At 41.6% G+C, this 23,023-nt stretch overlaps 1 protein-coding gene across 3 annotated transcripts in view; it reads right to left on the bottom strand.

The window, feature by feature from the left end:
- The window catches only part of dpep1 (dipeptidase 1), a 67,970-nt gene extending 45,176 nt beyond the window's left edge, over positions 1-22,794 (bottom strand). The window contains exon 1 of one of the 3 annotated variants that reach the window (XM_052028357.1): positions 22,714-22,794. The gene's annotated coding sequence lies outside the window, so the exon portion shown is untranslated. Of the gene's footprint in view, positions 1-4,033; positions 4,133-22,713 lie in introns of those variants that run through there. The other 2 variants (XM_052028358.1, XM_052028356.1) reach the window with 2 other exon arrangements.
- Between the last annotated feature and the right edge of the window lie 229 nt (positions 22,795-23,023).

The following is a 23,023-nucleotide window of genomic DNA, read 5'->3' as shown; positions in this document are numbered from 1 at the left end:
TATTTTTGTAAATGATGTGGTTCCCAGTATTTAGAGAAAAAATCCTGAAACTGTACAATCATTTGAAAACTATCCATTTTTCATTTATCAACACAGTGCCTGTAATGAGGGACATTGAAAGATTCTTTTCTGCTTTTGAATTTCTTCAACTAAAAGTTATAACATTGTAGATTATTTTTACAGGTAACTCACCAATGAACTTACAGTTCATTCGTAGAACAGTATAGCATAGGAACAGACTCTTTGACCCACAATATTGTGCCGAACTAATTAAGTTAATGACACCTAATTACACCAATCCCTTCTGCCTGCACATGGTCCATATCCCTACATTCCTTGCATATTCACGTGCCTCTTAAACATCTCTATTGTATCTGACTCCACCACCACCACCCCTGGCAGTGCATTCCAGGCACCCGCCACTCTCTGTGTAAAACTTGCCCCACATATATCCTTTGAACTTTTCCCCTCTCACCTTAAATGTATACCCTCTTGTACTCGACATTTTGACCCTGGGAAAAAGATACCAGCTGTCTATCTATGCCTCTTCTAATTTTATAAACTTCTATCAGGTCTCCCCCCAGCCTCACTCTGGAGAAAACAACCATAGTTTGTCAAACTGCTCCTTCTAGCATATGCCCTTTAATCCAGGCAGCACCCTGGTAAACCTCTTCTACACTCTCTCCAAAACATCCACATCCTTCCTATAATGGGGATGACCAGAATTAAATGCAATACTCCATTTATGGGCTAACCAGAGCTTTATAAAGCTGCAACATAACTTCATGACTCTTGAACTCAATGCCTTGACTAATAAAGGCAAGCATGCCATACACCTTCCTTACCACCCTATCAACATGTGCAGCCATTTTCAGGGAGCTATGGACTTGAACCCCAAGATCCTTCTGTACATCAACGCTGTTAAGGGTCCTGCCATTAACTGTGTACTTTCCCATTACATTTGATCTTCCGAAGTGCAACACCTCACTCTTGCCAAGATTAAGCTCCATCTGCTATTTCTCTGCCCATATCTGCAACTGATCTATATCCCACTGTATCCTTTGGCAACCTTCTACACTATCCACAACGCCAAACCATACATGGAGGACAAGTAACATAAAGGACTGAGAAGTTGGCACGTGGCAAGAACAATAATTTGGCACTGCCAAGTGGAAGACAACATCAGCATTAACAAACACTCGTGTCTGGGAATGCTTCTGAAGACTATTCATTTTCACCCTAAATGAAAGCAAGATTTGATGGGATTTATTTTTTATATGAAGGTTATCAGCCTGAATAACAAAAAGCAACAAGAATTTGGCAGGTTTTGAGGGCATGGATGGGGTGCAGTGTCGCTGGGAGGCAAGAGCCACATCCCCAACTCACACACAATATTGGACCTAAGCAGCACAATGCCCAAGCAGTTCAAAAGCAGGGCCATGATAGCAGGAAGACGATTAACTCCCATCTGAAATGGGTGGGCAGGAGTAAAACCAAGTATCAAAGGAACATCTGTTAGTAACCAGCACCCCTGAACTTCACCATGGGAACATCTGTCAGTAACCAGTACTCCTGAACTTCACCATGGGAACATCTGTCAGTAACCAGCACTCCTGTAGAATAACTGTTTCTGTCTCAATCACAACAGACTGGGACTGAACCAGCACTGATTGTGCAAGAATGCAATGCACGACTTAATGAATGAGAACAGATCAAAATTTATTATTCTGTGGTGATCTATCTTTACTTGAATTGAGTGATTACAAGAAATTAATTATTGACTGACATCATAACATCTGATAATGTCTTTCTCTCAATAAACTACAACCTTTAAACTTGAGAACATAAAAATCAGTTATAGCTTCAAAAAAAACATAAACAAAATCAGAGTGGAAAAAATTTCTCACTGAAGAAGACATCATTTGAGATTACCTCCAATTATCTCAAATTATTTCAAAAAATAGCACTTCAGAATGCCATTTTTAATATTTTAGAATACCATAAGTAGAATTAGAGATTCTTGGAGTAATAGAATCATTAGAAAACAGGCCCTTTGGCCCAACTCATCCATGCTGAGCAAATTGTCTAACTGAGCTTGTCCCATTTGCCTGCATTTGGCACATATCCTTCTACACCTTTCCTATCCATGCACCTGTCCAAATTTCTTTTAAATATTGTAATTTTATCTGCCTCTACCTCTGGCAGCTTGTTCCATTATGCAACACACTCTGTGTGGAAAAAATTGCCCCTCAGATCCCTTTTAAATCTTTCCCCTCTCACTTTAAGCATATGCCCTTTAGTTTTGGACCCCTATACTCTGTGGAAAAGACCATGACTTCATCTTTTCCATGCCCCTCATGATTTTTATAAACTTCTATAAGGTCACCCCTCAGCCTCCTACGTTCCAGGGAAAAATGTCCTAGCCTATCCAGCCTCTCCTTATAACTCAAACTCCAGCCTCTGCTTACAACTCTTACATTATTCACAACATTTTATAATACTGCATATTATCACTGTGGAATTCAGGTCCTTCCTTCTTCCAATACAAAACTGTAAAAAACTGAAACAAAAAGGCGGTTGTTTAAAACAGGGGTAAAAACCCAAATCCAGCCTAGTTGATTTCGTTCTACTTTTCCAAATTACTAAAACATGAAATGAATACTTTGGCATTGAAATAACACTTCAAGAGTTATGCCAAAGAACAAAAGAAAATGTAGGCAGAGTCTTACACAACTCTCACATACTACCAAGCTTTAAAGAGCCACTGCCTCTTTAAATAAGAGGCCCTGCCACATACACTCTTAACTAACACACTTCACAATAAGCAGCACATTATCATTAAATTATTTGCATTCCATTCATTGGTGCATAATTGATTTAGATTGAAAGTAAGATTAATTCAAATTTACTCTCAGTACATCTATAAAAACTGAATAGCTTTTTCACATCCTCTCTCCTTTGTATAGTTTTTTTGTTTTACTATATCTCAACATTTTAAATTAATTCTAATAGATTGTGGTACTTTTAAATAACTCTTTTACATTTTATCTTTCATAATAATTGTTCATATTTTAGTATTTAACCTACTTGAACTGCTTTTAAATGTCTCTGACAATGAGAGACATTTAACAATAGTTCAAAATATTTAATAGAACTTTGAGAGTGGTGAGCTGTCAATAGAATAGCTGGCTGCTTCCAGGAACAGGAGTTATTCCTTTCAATGGGTATTGACTTCCTCTCTGATCCTGATAAATTCACCCTTGTTCTTGGCTCTCAATCTGGCAAGGATTGCATGCAACACTGGCACCAGTATTGGGACAGGGAGGAGTTGTAATAGTGGTGTAGGGTGAACCTGAACTAGGCTGGATGGAAAGGATCTGTATGACTTTTAAAGGAATGTAATGAAGTAGGAGAGTTTTGAGTGAATATCATAATAATAACTAAAGCTAAGTTAAATAGTTAAGTTAAAACAACAGAGAAACAGAAGTAATAACATATACAGAATAAAAGGTTATAAAACAATAAAATAACGCAGGAGAAATGAAAAATATATTTTCTATTCACCAGTGTTCCCTAAATGGAGACAGAGTAGCAAAATTGCAAACTAAATGCAGGCTATTTGGACATTTGACGGAAGGAGGAAGGGGAAGTGGTAAGTGACTAGGCACAAAAACAATAATGGCAGTAGCAAAACAAACAGAACTAATCAAGAGGTAGAAACAAAAGCAATGTGTTGATATAAAGGACAGGAAAGGATCAACAACAATATTAGTTATAAAATATAGGCTTAGAAATAGTGGGAAAATATATGTAAATATCAAAGATCATTAAAGGAATAAAACCTTATTCAGGAATGGGCATCACTGGCAAAGGGAGTAGTTACTGTTCCTCCCTAATTGCCCTGAACAAAGTGGTTTTCTGTGGGTCTGGGGCCACATACATGCCAGACCAAGCAAGGATGACAGATTTCTTCCCCTGAAGGACATCAGTGGACCAGAGGTTTTTTAAAAATTATAATACTGTAGCGACTCACCATCCGAGTAAGCAAACTGGCTCAGCAATCGGGTTGCATGTCGTTGGAGCGGCGAGGCCCAAGATGGCGCTGGGCCTTCGTCTTCCCTGAGCGATGGGGAGAACCCACGCGCGGGAAATGTTTGATGATGTAGCTCATATGTCATTTCCGTTTTCGGTGGGTGGGAACTGTTCCTCTTAAAAGGCCCACGCAAGGCGGGAAAATAAATCAGTTTTGTTCTGCAGCTCATTGACTAGTGTCTTACTTTCACGTCGCGGTAGCAGCCGCTACATTGGTGACCCCGACGGTCCAAACGGATTTTGGACCCACACAATGGACGACAACGTAGCAGCCAATGCAGTGGCACTCACCTTTTGGACGCTTCGGCCCCACGTCTGGTTTGACCAGGCCGAAACACAATTCCAACTTCGGCAAGTCACTCCGATTCCACACAGTACTACCACATGGTCAGCTCCCTGGACCAGGAGACAGCCATCCAGGTCGGAGACTTCATCCAGTCTCCTCCGGAGGAAGGCAAGTACCCAGCTTTCAAAGACCTTCTTATTCGGACCTTTGGCCTCTCCCGTCACGAGCGCGCCACCCGCCTGCTTCATCTCGATGGCCTGGGGGACAGATCCCCATTGGCCCTGATAAACAAGATCCTGGCCTTGGCTGAGGGACACAAGCCCTGCCTGATGTTCGAACAGGCCTTCCTTGAACAACTACCCGACGACATTCACCTGCTGTTGGCCAACGCCGATTTCAGCAACCCACGTGAGGTAGCCGCCCGGGCAGATGTCCTGTGGAAGGCCTAACGCGAGAGCGGGTTTGTCCGTCGGCAAAATCACCAGACCGCGGGCCCAACGCCAACCTAAACCAGTCCCAGCAACCGAGCGACCACACCCCAGAAACACAGACGATGACACTGGGGACCAGCTGTGTTTCTACCATCAGGGGTGGGGCACGGAGGCCCGTCGATGCCGCCCACCCTGCAAGTTTCAGGGAAATGCCAGGGTCAGCCGCTGATGGCTACAACGGCTGGCCGCCAACACAGCTTCCTATTCGTTTGGGACAAGCAGTCCTCCTCGTCAAGACTGGAGCAGAGGTCAGTGTTTTGCCCCCGACCGGCCGCGACACTCGTAGCAGGCAACAGGGTCCTGCACTCAAAGCCGCAAACGGCACAACGATACGAACTTTCGGTACCCGTACAGTTCAATTACAATTCGGCGACAGTCGTTTTACCTGCAACTTTACCCTTGCCGCCGTCACCCAGCCACTCCTGGGAGCTGATTTCCTTCGGGCCCACAGCCTGTTAGTCGACCTGCGAGGGAAGCGGCTAGTGCACTCCAGAACTTTCCAAACCTACTCCCTGGGAGAAGCCAGCCTACCAGCCCTGTGCCTGGACTCCATTTCCCTGTCTGGCAACGAGTTCACCAAGCTCCTAGCTGAGTTCCCATCGGTTTTGGCACCTCAGTTTACAAATCCAATGCCCAAACATGGGATGCGGCATCACATCATTACCACAGGGCTACCCCTTCATACCCGAGCACGACGACTACCTCCAGACAAGCTCAGCCTGGCGAAGGAAGAGTTCCACTGCATGGAGGAGCTGGGGATCATTCGCAGGTCAGACAGCCCCTGGGCTTCCCCCCTGCACATGGTCCCCAAAGCCACCGGCGGGTGGAGGCCCTGCGGCAACTACCGCAGGCTGAATGACGCCACCACCCTGGACCGCTACCCCGTCCCTCACATCCAGGACTTCGCGGCGAACCTACATGGGGCCCACATCTTCTCCAAGGTGGACCTCGTCCGGGAATACCACCAAATCCCGGTCCACCCTGACGACGTCACCAAAACTGCACTCATCACTCCATTCAGCCTCTTCGAATTCCTCCAAATGCTGTTTGGCCTTAAGAACGCCGCGCAGACCTTCCAGTGGCTGATGGACGCAGTAGGCCGCGACCTGGACTTCATGATCATTTACTTAGAAGACATACTAATTGCCAGTCGTGACCGCCAAGAACACCTTTCCCACCTCCGCCAACTGTACTCCCGTCTCAGTGATTTCGGCCTCACTATCAACCTGGCCAAGTGCCAATTCGGACTCAACTCTATCGACTTCCTCGGCCACAGAATCACCAGCGAAGGAGCAACACCCCTACCTGCCAAGGTAGACGCTATCCGCCATTTTGCCCATCCCAACACGGTCAAAGGCCTGCAAGAATTCCTGGGGATGGTCAACTTTTACCATCGGTTCATCCCTGCAGCAGCCTGTATCATGCGCCCTTTGTTCTCACTGATGTCTGGCAAGGGCAAGGACATCGCTTGGAACGACGAGGCCGCGGCTGCCTTCATTAAGGCCAAGGACGCCCTGGCAGATGCCACAATGCTGGTACACCCTAGGACAAACGTCCCAACCGCCCTCACGGTGGACGCATCTAACACTGCGGTCGGTGGGGTACTGGAACAACTAATCGAAGGCCGTTGGCAACCCTTGGCGTTTTTCAGCAGGGACCTTAGACCACCCGAACTGAAATACAGCGCTTTTGATCGGGAACTTCTAGCGCTGTACCTGGCAGTCCGGCATTTCCGGTACTTTTTAGAAGGCAGGCCTTTCACTGCTTTCACTAACCATAAGCCTTTGTCTTTCGCCTTCTCCAAGGTCTCCGATCCCTGGTCAGCTCATCAGCAGCGACATTTGTCCTACATTTCTGAATTCACAACGGATATCCAACATGTCTCCGGAAAGGACAATGTCGTTGCTGACGCGCTTTCCAGACCGACCATCCACAGCCTGTCCCTGGGTGTAGACTACATGGCCCTGACTGATGCACAGCAAGCTGACGATGAGCTGCCTAGCTGCAGAACCGCAGTCTCAGGCCTGCAGCTCCAAGATTTCTTAGTCGGTCCAGGTCAGCAAACCCTCCTTTGTGACGTCGCAACCGGTCAGCCCCACCCTGTAGTTCCTGCAGCCCAGTGGAAACGTGTTTTCAACTCGGTACACGGGTTGGCACACCTGTCCATCAGATCAACTGTCCAACTGGTCGCCAGCAAGTTCGTCTGGCACGGCCTGCACAAACAGGTCAGTGAGTGGGCCAGGACTTGTCTGCACTGCCAGACATCAAAAATCCAACAACACACCAAGGTCCCACCACAGCAGTTCGAGCCTACCCGTAGGAGGTTCAACCACATCCACGTCGACCTCGTTGGTCCCCTGCCAGTTTCAAGAGGAGCCCGGTACCTCCCTACCATCGTGGACCGGCTCACGAGGTGGCCAGAGGCAACCCCTCTATCCGACATCACGACTGATTCCTGCGCCTGGGAGCTACTCACAACTTGGATCTCGCATTTTGGTGTTCCGGCCCACATCACTTCAGACAGGGGCGCCCAATTTACCTCCAGCCTATGGTCTGCATTAGCGAATATGCTAGGGACGCAGCTGCACACCACCACCGCCTACCAGCCTCAATCAAACAGGTTGGTAGAACGTTTCCACCGCCATCTGAAATCAGCCCTGATGGCCCGCCTGAACGGTCCTAACTGGGTCGACAAACTGCCTTGGGTCCTGCTTGGCATACGCACTGCCCCCAAGGAAGATCTCCACGCTTCGTCAGCTGAACTCGTGTACGGTGTGCCCCTGGTTGTCCCAGGGGAGTTCATACCCGCCCTTTGGGGGCAAGAGGAACAACCCACGGCAGTCCTGGAAAGACTGCGCGAGAGGCTCGGCAGCTTGGCACTGATTCCCACTTCGCGGCATGGTCAAGCCCTATCCTGTGAGCCCAAGGAACTACAAGACTGTAAGTTCGTTTTTGTTCGCAGGGGCACACCCCGGGCACCGCTGCAATGACCATACGAGGAGCCGTTCCGGGTCATCAGGAATAATGGGTCCACCTTTATTTTGGACACGGGGGGCAAGGAAGAAGTCTTCACGATGGAGCGCCTCAAACCGGCCCATTTAGATCTACAACAACCGGTCAAGGTCCCAACACTGCGATGCAGAGGCCGACCTCCTAAGCAATGGTTAGCATGGCCCGCGAACCTTGGGGACCGTATCGCCAGTTCTGGGGAGGGTTGTGTAGTGACTCACCGTCTGAGCAAGCGAACCGGCTCGGCGGTCAGGTCGCGCATCGTCGGAGCAGCGAGGCCCAAGATGGCGCAGGGCCTCCGTCTTCCCCGAGCGACGGGGAGAACCCGCACGCGGAAAAAGTTTGATGACGTAGCGTATACGTCATTTCTGTTTTCAGTGGGCGGGAACCGTTCCTCTTAAAAGGCCCACGCAAGGCGGGAAAATAAATCAGTTTTGTTCTGCAACTCATCAACTAGTGTCTTACTTTCGCATTATGGTAGCAGCCGCTACAATACAGTACTTTTGTGGTCATCATTATTAAGAGAAGCTTTTTTTTCTAAAAGAAAAACATCCAGTTTATTCTATTCTGGTATTCGAACTTGGTCTATGGATTGTTTGTCCATGCCTCTCTTGGTTGCCAGTTTAGTAACTTAACCACTACAGCAGTACCACATCATAATCATGCAGAACTTCAACTACTCCAAAATATGCCAGGCTGGGAAAGGGACTGAATATGAATGCATTCTATAATATACACATATTGAGCACAAAAAGACTTTTCAACGAGGGTCTGAGGAGAAAACACTGCTAGAAATAAATGGAAGTGTGAGATCATCACCGTAATCAGTGAGGATAGGCAGCAATACCTCTAGCACGATTATTCTCAATACTGGTGCCCCAAAAGGCTACATCCTCAGCCCTCTACTCTACTCCCTATACACTAATGACTGTGTGGCCAGATTCTGCTCTAACTCCATCTACAAGTTTGCAGATGATACCACCATTGTAGGCCGTATCTCAAACAGCGATGAGTTGGAGTACATGAAGGAGATAGAGAGCTTAGTGGAATGGTGTCATGACAACAACCTTTCCCTCAATGTCAACAAAACAAAAGAGCTGGTCATTGACTTCAGGAAATGGGGCCGTGTACATGCACCTGTCTACATCAATGGTGCTGAGGTCAAGAGGGTTGAGAGCTTCAAGTTCCGGGGAGTGAGCATCACCAACAGCCTGTCCTGGTCAAATCACATAGAAGCCACAGCCAAGAAAGCTCACCAGCGCCTCTACTTCCTCAGGAGGCTAAAGAAATTTGGTTTGTCCCCTTTGACTCTCACCAACTTTTACCTGATGCACCATAGAAAGCATCCTATCTGGATGTATCACAGCTTGGTACGGCAACTGCTCTGCCCAGGACTGCAAGAAACTGCAGAGAGTTGTGGACACAGCCCAGCGAATTACGGACACCAGCCTCCCCTCCTTGGACCCTTGTCTTTACCTCTCACTGTCTTGGTGAAGCAGCCAGCATAATCAAAGACCCCACCCACCCAGGACATTCTCTCTTCTCTCCTTTTCCATCGGGTAGAAGATACAGGAGCCTGAAGGCACGTACCACCAGACTTAAGGACAGCTTCTACCCCACTGTGATAAGACTATTGAACGGTTCCCTTATACAATAAGATGTACTATGACCTCACGATCTACCTTGTTGTGACCTTGCACCTTATTGCACTGCACTTTCTCTGCAGCTGTGACACTTTACTCTGTACTGTTATTGTTTTTATCTGTACTACATCAATGCATTCTGTATTGACTCAATGTAACTGCACTGTGTAATGAATTGACCTGTACGATCGGTTTGTAAGACAAGCTTTTCACTGTACCTCCGTACAAGTGACAATAATAAACCAATACCAATACCAATCAGCAGGAGCACAGAAGACAGAATGTCACTGAAAGAATGATTCAAACTTATTCAATGTTGAAGATAATAACTCAGAAAGTTGTAAAATATAAAGAGAGGACAAAAAAGGGCAATGAAGATGGAGATAAAGGAAGTAAAATTCATCTAGGTTTATACCACAGTTCAGGTGTGGCCTAACCAGGGCATTGTAAAGAAAAACCAGAAGAAAAAAAAAGAACATAATGTAGAAAACATTAAACTTTGGGCAACAAGAGCACAAAGTAAAAGACATTAATGAATAACCCCAGAATCCAATAATAAAATTTAAAATTTTTCATTTGATTAATTGATGTAGTGAATTAAAATTAATAACAACTAAAATTAAACTTTATTTAATTAACCTTGTGAGAGACTTTATAGGTCATCAGGGTAGAATAATTTTGCTCCTTAGTAAACTGAAATTTATTTAGCTAGGCTGAAAAAGAATTATAAGGAACTTACATAAGGCATAGGAGTAGGAGTAAGCATCTGGCCCTTTGAGCCTGCTCTGCCATTCATTGAGGTCACTGTAGATCTTTTACCTCAGCTCCATTCTCTTACACTATCTACCCATCCCTTAATTCCCCTAATATCTAGAAATCTATTGACCTTTGTTTTGAATGAACTTGATAACTGAGCATCCACAGCCCTCCAGGGTAAAGAATTTCAAAGGTTCTCCATCCCCTGTGAGAAGAAATTTCTTCTCATCTCAGTCCTAAATGGTCTGCACCCTACTCAGACTATGACCCTAGTTCTAGACTCCTCAGCCAAAGAAAACATCCTCGCCGCATTCACTTTGTTTGACCTGTTAGAATTTCGTAAGTTTCAATGACATCATTTATTCATTCTTCTAAACACTAGAGAATACAGGCTTAGTTTACTCACTCTCTCCTCATACAGCAAATGATCATACCAGGAAATATTCTAGTAAAGCTTCTCAATGACGAGTTCTTGTACTCCTAGTCCCTCTGTTCTCAATATTTCCCAGGGCCCTACTATTCACTAGGAAAGTCCTACCCTCATTTGTCTTCCCAAAATGCAACACCTCACATTTATCTGGATTAAACTCCATTTGCCATTCCTCAGCCCACTTAACCAGCTGATCAAGATCCCTCTGTAAATCCTGAGAACCATCTTCACTGTCGATGTTCACCGCCTATTTTAGTGTCATCTGCAAACTTACAAACCATGCCTTGTACATTCTCATCCAAATCATTGATATAGATGACAAATAGTAATGGGGTTAGCATAGACCCCTGGGGAACACCACTGGTCACAGACCTCCAGTCTCAAAAACAACCTTCCACCATCACTCCCTACTTCCTACCATCAAGCCAATGGGCCAGCTCTCCCTGGATCCCATGCAATCTAACTTTCCATAGCAGGCTACCATGCAGAATCTGAACCAAGGCCTTAAGTCCATATAGATTACGTCTACCACCCTGCCCTCATCAATTTTCTTGGTTCCTTCTTCAAAGAACTCAATCAAATTCATGAGATATGATCTCCCACACACAAAACCATGCTATCGCTAATCAACCCCCTTTCCAAATGCATGTATATTTATACACATTCTTTGCTTTCTATTCATAATGAATTTCCAATCCATGCCAGAATTTTACTGCAAATCCAAGTTCTCTATCCTTGTTGACCAACCCCCTGTGGGGACCATACTTAAAGCCACCTGAACATACACAACAACCACTGGTTGGCCCTTACCTATCTAATGTCACCTGCTCAAAGAGCTCTGAAAAGTCAATCGAATATGATTTCTTCTTCTATAAGACCATAATAGCAGAATTAGGCCATTCAGCCCATTGAGTCTGCTCTGCCATTTGATCATGCTGATTTTGTTTTAACCCTATCTCCCACCTTCTCCCCATAACCCTTAAATACACCCAATGACTTGGCCTCCATAGCCCTCTGCAGCAACGAATTCCACATATACACCACCCTTTGGTTCCTCCTCATTTCAGATTTAAAGGGGCGTTCCTTTATTCTGAGGCTGTGCCTTTGGATCCTAGACTCTCCTACTGATGGAAACATCCTCTTCACGTCCACTCTATCCAAGCCTTTCAGTATTGGTAGGTTTCAATGAGATTCCCCCCTCATCCTTCTGAACTCCATTAAGTACAGGCCCAGAGATATCAAATGCTTCTGATATGTTAAGCCTTTCATTCCTGGGATCATTCTTGTGAACCTCCTCTAGACCCTTTCCAGGGCCAGCACATCCTTTCTTAGATACGGAGCCCAAAATATTCTAAATACTGTCTGACTAATGCCTTATAAAGCCTCAACAGTACATTCTTGCTTTTATATTCTATTCCTCTCAAAATGAATGCTTTCATAAATCCATGAAGACTCTGCTCAACTCCATTATTCTTTTGTAGGTATTCTGTTATCACATCTGTCATTATAAATTCCAGCACCTTCCCTGCTATTGATATTGGTCTAACAGGTCAGTAGGTTCCTGTTTTGCTACCTCCAATCCACAGGAATAATTCCAAAATTTTAGAATTTTGAAATATGCTGCCAAAGTGTTCATTATCTCTGTATCTACCTCTTGCATATAGATAATCAGGTCCATGGGATTTATCAGTTTTCAGACTCACCAACCTTTCTAGCATTATTTTTATTAATACAGATTTCTTTCAGTTCCCCATTCTTGAAAATATTAGAGACTCTTGGTTCTCTAATATTTTCTGCAGCTTCATTATGTGTTCTGTGAAGAAGAGTATTTGTTTAATTTCTTTGCCCATTCTTTATTCCCCATTACAAATTGTCTGAAAGGGACCCACATGTTCCCTCAGCTGTCTTTCCCTTTTTACATAATTAAAGAAGCTCTTTCAGTCTGTTTTTTTAAATTTTTTGTCTGTTTATCTTGATATTCTAAATGAAATCCAAAATGGTACCAATCCTCAGAACTACTACTATTTCTGGTAACTTCATAAGCCTCTTCCTTTGATATAACACCATCGTTAAGTGCATCACAAAACTTACACAGTCCTTCTTTCCAAAATATTATCGTTTTCGCACTGCAAACGAGTCCAGTCTGCACTGTCTCATTTGTTCAATGCACAAAATGATTATTGCCCTTAGCCATGTGGATTATTTTACATCACACAGTTAATATTCTGTGTGGAATTTGTGTGAAGAAATAACAACCAAAAGGAAAATATATTTCTGTTGCATGCCACAATAAAATGTCACCATTTGAAGTCTTGTACATTTTTCTTGGACTTACAACATTTTATACAGAATCTTATTTCTTTGCTGTGAATTTATTGGGGCAGAATTTGTGGTTAATGCTACCAGTGTGTTATTTTATTAAAGAGCAAATCCGATACCATCATCCGACACTTGCACCAGAATGATTAAGGGCAAAAATTAGAAGATAGCAGGTGAGGGGGACAATGTAGTTAAGAAGACATGAGATAATCACCCTTTTTGGCCAACTTACTCAGCAGTAGCAAGAAACAAAGTCTGACTGGAAAAGCTCCTTAGCATAAATAAAAAGGAAAAGACAAACATAGGCAAAAAGTGTGCCCCTTATGGAGATGGGGAAATATATAATGGGAATAAGGAAATGACAGAGGAATTAAACAAATATCTCGTGTCTGCCTCCGTGAAATATGGTATCAGAAATCAGTAATAGTTTTAAAAAAACTACCAGGGAAGTTGACACTGAAAATGGATAAATGTCAAGATTCCAATGATCTATCTGTCAGAGTACTGAAAATTACCTACAGATAGTGGATTATCTGGTTATTATCTTTCAAATTCTATAAATTCTAGAATGTTTCCTGCAGACTGGAAGATAGCAAATGTGACTCCATTATTTAAGATAGGAGAGAAAGAGAAATCAGAGGAATCAAGAGAACCTCAACACAAAAGCCTAACATCTGTAGTTGGGAAGTACTGGAAACTACAATAAAGGAAATTATATTAAGACCCTAAAATAATAATGTTAGAGAATTTTCCAGCAATCTGGTGCTCTTCCACATCTGAGGAGGATGGGAGCTTCTGGCAAGAGTCTTTACAATTTCCATTTTTATTTCCATTAGCAACATTGGTTGGACCTGATGACTCTTCTACGTTGAGACTACTATCCCTATTAGCTTTTTCTCTTTATCTATTTTTTATCCCTTTCAATTTGCTTGTTGCCTTTTCCTTTATTGTGCAATGGCAGCATCTTCTTCTTCAGTGAAGACAAATGTGAATTCTTCAGCATGTCTTTTGACCCCACAAGCAGATTGCTTTAATGAGCCCCTTCCTCCTTTGCTACCACTTTTACTATTTAAATGCTTATAAAATTATACATTCCCTTTAACTTTATCACCTAATCAAACACCTCCCCTGCCCCTCTTTAATATTTTTTCATTTCCCTTCTATACCTTTTATCCTCAGCTTATGTTCTATTTGGAGGATTGGTTGTAAAGGATAACTGTTGTTTTAAAATTGCTGCTTTCTTTTGAACAGTATTAGGTGGGTGACTATTCTTTTAGTTGCATCAATACTTCAGTCTGAAGGAGCTATTTGAATAAATAATCAGCTCCTGAATCATGACAGTTTTTTCTACACTTTGCAATATAATCAAACAGGACCCATACACTGTGGCTTGTTTCTCTGAAATTATCTCAATATTTATCATAAAACACCTTTTCCTGTTTCATTTTTAGCTCTCTATATATATTTTAGTTATCCAGGGACATTATATTTGTTTTCTTGTGAGAACATGTCCAACCCACAGCCGAGCTCTTTAAAGGCCTCTCAATGCACATTTACATGCTCTCCTGTCAGCCTCTGATTCCATCGAGATTGGAAACTTTTTAACTCACTGGAAATTAGTCCTCCTCCATTTGGGTTTTCTCCATTATTATATATGTATTGATATTGTCATTACTGTTTTTCAATTATTGCCCCTTGAAACTTCCTCCAACTGTCGCACTCCATCCCCTATGTGTATTCCAGCACTGTTTCCTTTCTTATTGCAAGAAACAAACTGATCAAGAAAATTCTCTTTACATTTATCTACCCCTTTAACATTTAGAATGTGAATATTAGCAAAAGGGAAGTTAAAACATGTTTTTCTGTTGCTTAGAAAGGAAATATAATGCAAGAGGAATCATTTTCATCACTGGTGGTTCCCCATCTGAATAATGTGTTGTAACAAGTGATGTTGGATGACAGTATTCCTAACAAGAATTATTGAACATGTAAACCAGCACTTAAAAGTTTTAACAGCCAGAAAGAACTGAACAGGGTGTGACTCTATTTACTTCTGGCTGAGTGTTGATTTGCTAGAAGTCTTTAAAATTACTAAGTGGTTCAATAGGGAACTTACAGTAAATATGGTTTCACTTGTGGGGAGCCACTAATAAATCCAATAGAGAATTCAGGAACAACTTTTTTCCAGATAGTATAAAGAATGTGGAACTTGACAATCTAATCTTCAGCAATTCAGATGATGCCAACTAAACTTAAAATCAAAGACTTCAGGAACTTTCAGGGGTTTGACTGATGGTGCAGAGAAATGAATATTGGCAAAGACACCCAGAAAACTCTGCTTCTTGTAAAACACTTGTAGGATCCTCCATGTTCACCTGAACTGGCAGTTGAGCATTATTTTAAAATCTGGTCATAAAATCAAAGATTTTATCTAATTCCTGGCAGAGGTTTTAACAAATTTTGCCAGAGAAATGGCAAGTATGAGGTGATGAATTATGGGAAGTCAAATGCAGTAAATATACAGACGGATTTTGGAGTGCAAGTCTACAGCTCCCTGAAAGTGGCAACATAGTGGATAGGGTGGTCAAGAAGGTGTATGGTATGCTTGTCTTCATTGATGCAGCACTGAGTATAAAAGTTGGGAAGTCATGCTGCAGCTGTATAAAATTTTGTTTAGGCCACATTGTGTGCAGTTCTGATCACTACACTATAGGAAGGATGTGGAAGCTTTGGAGAGGTTGCAGAAGAGGTTCACCAGGATATTGCCTGGATTGGAATGTATTATCTATAAGGAGAGGTTGGACAAACTCAGATTGTTTTCCCTGGAGTGTCAGAGGCCAAGGGGTGACCTGATAGAAGCATGTAAAATTATGGGAGGCATATATGTCAGAGTCTTTTTCCGATGATGGAATTATAAAATACTGGAGGGCATAGGTTCAAAGTGAGAGGGGGGAAATTTAAAGGAGATGTGCGAGGCAATTTTTTTTACACACAGAGATTGGTAGGTGTCTGAAACAAGCTTCCAGGGGAGGCGGTAGAAATAGATACGATAGCAACATTTATGAGGCATTTAGACAGACATGAGAACAGGCAGAGAATAGATGGATAGTTAGATTGGCATCATAGTTGGTGCAAACATGGTGGGCTGAAGGGCCTGTTCCTGTGCTGTACTGATCTATGTTCTATGACTCTGAATACCATGTGTCAATTACACAGGTTGACACAATTCTAGGCTTCATCAATATTGGCATGAAGTATGAAAGCAGGCAAATTATGCTGAACCTTTGTAAAGACAGGTCCAGCCTTAACTGGGATATTGTGTTCAATTTTGTCACCACATTATAGGAAGGATGCGAAGGGCTCAGAGAGAGTCCAGAAAACATTTATAAGAGTTGTTCCTGAGATGAGGGACAATGGTTCCAAAGATAGATCAGATTGGCTGGGGCTGCTTTCTTTGAAGAGAAGGCTGATAAGAGATTTGGTATAAAAAATTATGACAGGTCTGGACAGAGTGCATAGTTTTAAGGAGTCAAGGATTATAGATCACAGGTACCAAACAAAGAAGATAATTAAGAGTGACAAGAGTAAAAACCTTTTCCGCTACGTGAGTGCAATTCAGGATTCACTGCTGCAGATGTAGTGGACGCAAGTTCCACTGTGACCTTTACAAGGGAATTGGATAAATATATTACAGAGAAAAAATTTGGTGGAGAATGTATAGTGGAAGAGAGAGTGGTGGGTGGAACTAGAGCTGCTCTTGTGAAGAGCTGTGTGGACATGAAGGGCTAAACAGCCTTCTTCTGTACCACTATTATTTTGTGATTAAATGTTACTGTTTAATATTCTCAATCCAAAGGGGCAGTTCCTTGCAGCAGTATTAAGTTCCAATAAAGTTCCAAATTGCCCTTCCTCATTACCTGTTAAGTTTTGGAGTTTCCAATAGATTACTGTACAATTACATGCCACAGCTGGCTCCCAGTAAACAAAAAAAGAAGTTTCATAATTTAACTTATCAACAAGTAATTGATTTGGTATTCCTTACATAATTCTGTTTAATTCTTCAACTCATGAAATGCTGTAACATTAGTGTCTGAACATATTCACATATATTCTCCAGCAGTTTTATTTACCAGAAGGCAACTGTGGCATGAAATAGTGCAATGCTGAATTCTGAAACAACATGAATGTACTTGTTTGAAATATTAACAGATAGATTAACATATTACATATTAAAAACACATACTATTAAAATGTCAGCATCAGCTTGTCTCTGAACATGAAAGGTAGGCATTAGGCATTCCCTGTATACCCAAATATATCCGTTAGCAAAACAGTATTGATATTGGATATCTGATAATAAGCAAAAAAACACTGGAAACCTGTCAGTCAGGCAACACCTGTGGAGAAAGAAACAGTGTTAGTGTTTCAGGATAATTACCTATTAAAAGGTCACTGACCTGAAATGCTTTTTTCTCTATTGATGCTGCCTGACCTGCTGAGAATTTCCATGATTCTGTGTTTATTTTTGAATACCTCTTTTCTCATTGCCATTTGCCTCACAGATCTATATCTACTCATCCGCTAATTGATTACATTTCAAAATCTTTGTTCTCAACTATAAACCCCTCCACAGCCTACACAACCTGAAAACCTTGAATAATCTTACACTCACAGTGTCTTTTGGACCATTGACTCTGGTATAGGTCATATGGATTGTCCTACTCCAGACTCAGCAGCAGAGCCCTCAATACCTTCTACTCTCTAAAACCTTCAGTCACACCACTCTACCCATCAGCCCACAGTTCAACCATCCTTAAAATTCCTCTCAAAACACCTCATTAATAATCCCTCCTAACACTTCCAGATAGGCTCAGCACATCTTGTTACTGTTCTTGCCGTTGAACAGAGACCTCTTGATTAACTCACACTGCATCTTTAAGAAAGTGGAAATATTGTTAATGTTAGTGGAAAAGTTGACATTAGTATAAAGCTGTGACTCCTTGGTAGCTCTCTTCACCCGTGGTACCATTCTTCACCCTTGCAGTTCAGATTTAAATTAATTTTTCCAATTAATTTTGCATTTAGTTTAATTTCTTTAAGTAATTTAATAACCTTATACCAAATTCATTTGAATTTTTACTTCATTTTACATATGCCAAAGGACATGCATTGATTTTGTCCCAAAAGGATGGGGAGTCATCTCAATAATCAGGAAGAGCCAATTATTCAAATGACACCCACCCCACTCCCCCCTCCCCCAACCACAGTGTCTTTAGAACATACAATCATACTTAGCTACCCTGATGGTGGCCTTTGCATGGATGGCCAACAGCAGTAAAAATATAATCACTCTCTCTGAATTCCTTTGTTGATTCACATCTTCAAGCTTTTTGTGGGCACACAGGGTTAACCACATATGCCTTCAGTAGACAAGGCTTTCTCTGAGGACAAAGAGGACAAGCTTAGCACATGGCCCAAAGGTTCCTGGAAATGCCCCTGTGCACTGTCCCCCAGTTCCAATGAAAGGGAAATCAGATGGTGTCTGCTACTGATCTACTTGATTCCCTTCTCAATGTTTGACCCTGATACAAAGGATGAAAATCTCTCTCTTGGAGTCCAAAGTGCATGCAATTAATGTTTTTATAATGCAATAAGACTTGTTAAAGTCTGCAGCAAATAACTCAAGAACTTATCAGAAGTGATAACATCAGCTGACAATGTGAATTTAGTTTCCTTCAATAAATTGGCAAACTATTTTAATTACCTTTGCTGCACTATTGAAAGTTAACCTTAGCCAACTAAAATAGTCTAAAATACATTCCAATCATGTTTTAATTGATTTTATGTAGTCTCACCAATAGCTGTTGTTTCAGAACGTTTGAGTCATCATCATATAGGGCAGGAATACACTGGAAAATTTCTTAAATACTCCCCTGTAGAATGGAAGCTGTTCAAATGAGAAACAATCATCAAGTGTTTACTTAGTCATACCTTCAGGGAAGCTTAGTACCTTTAACTAATATATGATTGAATACACAAGAAGAAGCTAAGTACTTTCCCCAAAGACGACTAGTTCTGCAAAATGGAAAGAGGCTGCTGATTTGGTAAATCCTGCAAACTTGCTTACAGGTAATGGAAATATTGGCTGAACTGAAGAAAGTTGTTCATGTAAGGTTGATGGGCATCTTTCTATACAAAGCAGTTGCCCCATGTACGGATGGCTAATGGGCCCAAGACTATTGCCTCCTTCTGTTCTTGGCCCTGTCCAGGTCCTGGGTGACCTAAGGAGGGAACATGCAATCTTCAAATCTGCAGTCGGCCTCCTCTGACCAATGAAAAACGCAGGGAGCAAGATCTTTGTTGCTTTATTTTTAAAATATCTCTCACTTTAAGCTGAGGTCTTGTTAAGGGTATTGTGGTAGTAATTTCTCATCTGATACTGGTTCAAATCAGTGTTGACCCTATTGACATTAATTAAAATAGATTCACATATATTAGTACAAGGTATATTTTAATGCATAAATGATATTATACTGGCTTGTCCTAAGCAAAATTAGAAGTATAAGAGCATAAGAACTCAAAACAGGAGTAGGCCATTTGGCCCTTTGAGCTTGCTCTGCCATTCAATAAGAACATATCTGATCTTGGCTTCACCTCCACTTTCCTGTTCGGTCATTGTAACCCTTGATTACCATAAGCCTTGAACATACAATGACACAATCTCCACAACTCTCTTGACTGGAGAATTCCAAAGAGAAATGGTCCTCTGAGAGAAGAACTTCCTCCTCAACTGCCTTCAATGTGCAGCCCCTTCTCCTAAGAGTTTGATCCGCCTGGTTCCAGACTCCCACCTCCAACAGGGAAAATATTTGGTGGATACCAGGCATTTCAATATTGCAACAGGAAATAAATCCAAGCTGTAATATGTAACTCAAAAATCAGAGAGACAGAAATATTAGAAAGATTTGACAGAGGAAATGTTGATGTCATGAAATTGGCTTTAACCTAAGTGCTTCACAGAATTGTAGTGTGACAAAAACAAACACAAGCAAAAGAAGGGATGGCAAATAATTTGATTACATTTGATTTCTTTATGATTCAATCAAATAAGGCAGTTAAGTTCAAGAATATGGTAACAGGACTGAGAGTTTAGAAACAGGGAATTAAGCAGGAAGAGGTGAGTGTACTTGATTGATGTAAATTTCCAAGGAACCAGTTAAAAACCTGCATATATTGCTTGTGGTGTGGATACATTTGAAGGATGATGAGTTCTATATGCAAGCTATTTAATGGTCAACTTGGAAACGTAGTGCACAGAGGAGATGTGAACGTCACCTGCTCCAAATCATGCCTTAGCTTATCTGCTGATGAAACCCTCAACAATGCTTTTGTTAACCTCTAGACATATTTCAAAGCTCTCCAGGCCAAGATCACGTCTTCCATTCTCCATACTCGCCTACAATAGCGCTGCCCACTTCTTAACCCAGAAGGTCTTATATCCCACCACTTCTGTGCTTGCTGACCTATTTTGGCCACCAATGCTTCTGTTGCAAAATGCTCATCTTCATTTTTGAATAGCTCTCTGGCTTTGCCCAGTCACATCTCGAGAACCATCACCCAAAGTACTACCTTCCACAAACTAGGTTTCTCCATTTCTGGCCTCCTATGCACCAATAAGTCCCTTTGCCACATTGTCAGCACAGGTGCTTTTAGCTGTCTTGCCCCAAGATATGAAAGGTTCTCCTTAAATCTTTCCGTCTTTCCACTTCCTTTAAAACTTTTGAAAAATTCTCCCTCTAACCAGACTTCTTGTCACACCTTCTGAATATCCTTCTTTGGCTCTCTCTCCAATTACACTTCAATGAGCAGCTTGGGACATTTTCCAACTGATTCCATATTAATACAAATTATTGCTGTTGTTTTAACTGTAACCATATTGCAGTGTCTTCACATTCCTATGAATCAGTTGGTAGCACATTTTATCTCAATAAGAAGTCTGTAAGTTCAAATCCCATTCCAGAGACTTAAGCAAAAAGAAACAACAGGTTGAGACTCTAGTATAGTAATGAAAGAAGGCACACTGTTAAAGATACTGTCTTTTGAATGAAGTGTTTAACTAAACCCTTGTCTACTCTATCCAATGGACATTAAAGGTCTTATTCTGCTGTTTTAAAAAAGAGCAGGGAGGCTTTCTACAATCTTCCCTAATATGGACATTTTGCCAGGCAAACACAGGAAAAGTTTATGGTTTATAAGCACAGAACAAAATAGTAGAAGGCTGTTTAATGAGGACTAGGTTGTGTGGGTAATGTTTAATGCACTGTTATCTTTACATAATCTTTGAAGCAGGAACTCCTAGTCAGCAAATATCATTCGAGTGGTAATCAATGATTTACCATAGCATGGCACAAATTCCATCAGAAGAGTGATAACTTTCTATTTTGCCTTGTCAAGGTCATGATGATCGATTAATGTCATGATAAACATGAAAGTATTATACACAGCTTGGCACTAATTCAAGGTTGCTGTCACTGTAATGAAAGCATTCCTTGGATACTGCTCTGTGTATACAATACCTTGATACTGTCGGTTGGCACATTCTGTATGTGCTACACTAAGGAATGCCAGTAAAGCAGCAGATTGTTGTGATTCTTTACATATTATTTCCTCAATTTTGCCCAGACCAGAGGCACTTTTTTCAGTACGCCTTCTTTCATTACAATACTGAAGTCTCAACCTGGAGTTTCTTTTTGCTTAAATCTCTGGAATGGGATTTGAACTTGGAGCTTTCTTATTGAGGGAAAATTGTGCTACCAACTGATTCAGAGGAATATGAAGACACTGAAATATATTTATGGTTACAGTTAAATCAACAGCAATAATTTGCATTAATATAGATGACAGACACTTTCTCAGAGAAGTAAAGCCAAAAGCAGCTTATTCCCAGATATTCTTGCATAGCATTGAGAGGGGCAAATTAAATCCTTAGATTGGCCCTCTGCTTTTCCTTTTAGTTGAAGGAGGTCATTGAAACTTTAATGTATAAATATAGTTCCAAAATTAATGAATTTGCCCTATAAATGTAATCGAAAATGCAGTTTCTGCTCATGATTCAGGCATTAATTTGGTCTGTGCCACTATATCACAATTGTTATCCTCATAATTATACAGTTTTTCTTAATGCCATCATTTTTGAAACCTAGAGTGTCATCTTAGTACTTTCCACATGGGTGGACAATTCTGTAGATCTACCACAAGCAGTAAGCCTTAGCCCACTACAGTGGAATAGACATCAGTATCATTAACATTATTTGGCTCTGCTCTCTAGGTCTTCCCCAAATATCAAATGCAGGAGAAATTTAAAGGGTGTAAAATTGTCTCATTGCTTCAAGTTAGCAAGTGTAATCACCTCATCTCCTACAAATAAAGACAACCTCTGTTATGAAATCTAAAACAATTTATATGAGTCCCTCATGTTGCCATGTGGCTAACATTAAATCCTTATCTAATAAGTTAAAGTTTGTTGACTCTTCTCCTCATGGTCAACAATGCGTTGGACAAAGGAGAGCTCAATTCAATTATACTCCAAAGCTCTTTATTACTACTCTATTACTTATCGAAAACACTTGCATAACTTAATATGATTTAACAACTATTTCACAAATTCATATCTACAGTACATATTACCCAATTAAGAGGAACTAGGTCAGGGTTCCCTTCTTTGCAAACTTTGGTCTCAAGTTATTGCTGCTTATATCTCCGATGTCTTTCAGAATGTTTTCAGATGGCCCCTTCTGAGACACTTGTGACTATGAGGTCAAATATTCAACAGTTGTGCAAGTAGGACACATCTGTTCCATTGTTCCTTTCTCTGTCTCCCAATTTAGAAACCTTGCAACTGCAAATATTAAGCAACCAACACGAGTTGAAAAAGTATTCTGGTTTACTTTCCTTCTTTCAATGGACGCTCATAATAGAGTCAGCTATTTTTTACATC

This window comes from Pristis pectinata, chromosome 13 (assembly GCF_009764475.1).
Source record: "Pristis pectinata isolate sPriPec2 chromosome 13, sPriPec2.1.pri, whole genome shotgun sequence".
Taxonomy (NCBI): domain Eukaryota; kingdom Metazoa; phylum Chordata; class Chondrichthyes; order Rhinopristiformes; family Pristidae; genus Pristis; species Pristis pectinata.
Note: the sequence above shows the minus strand (reverse complement) of the source record. Positions and strands in the feature narration are given on the sequence as shown.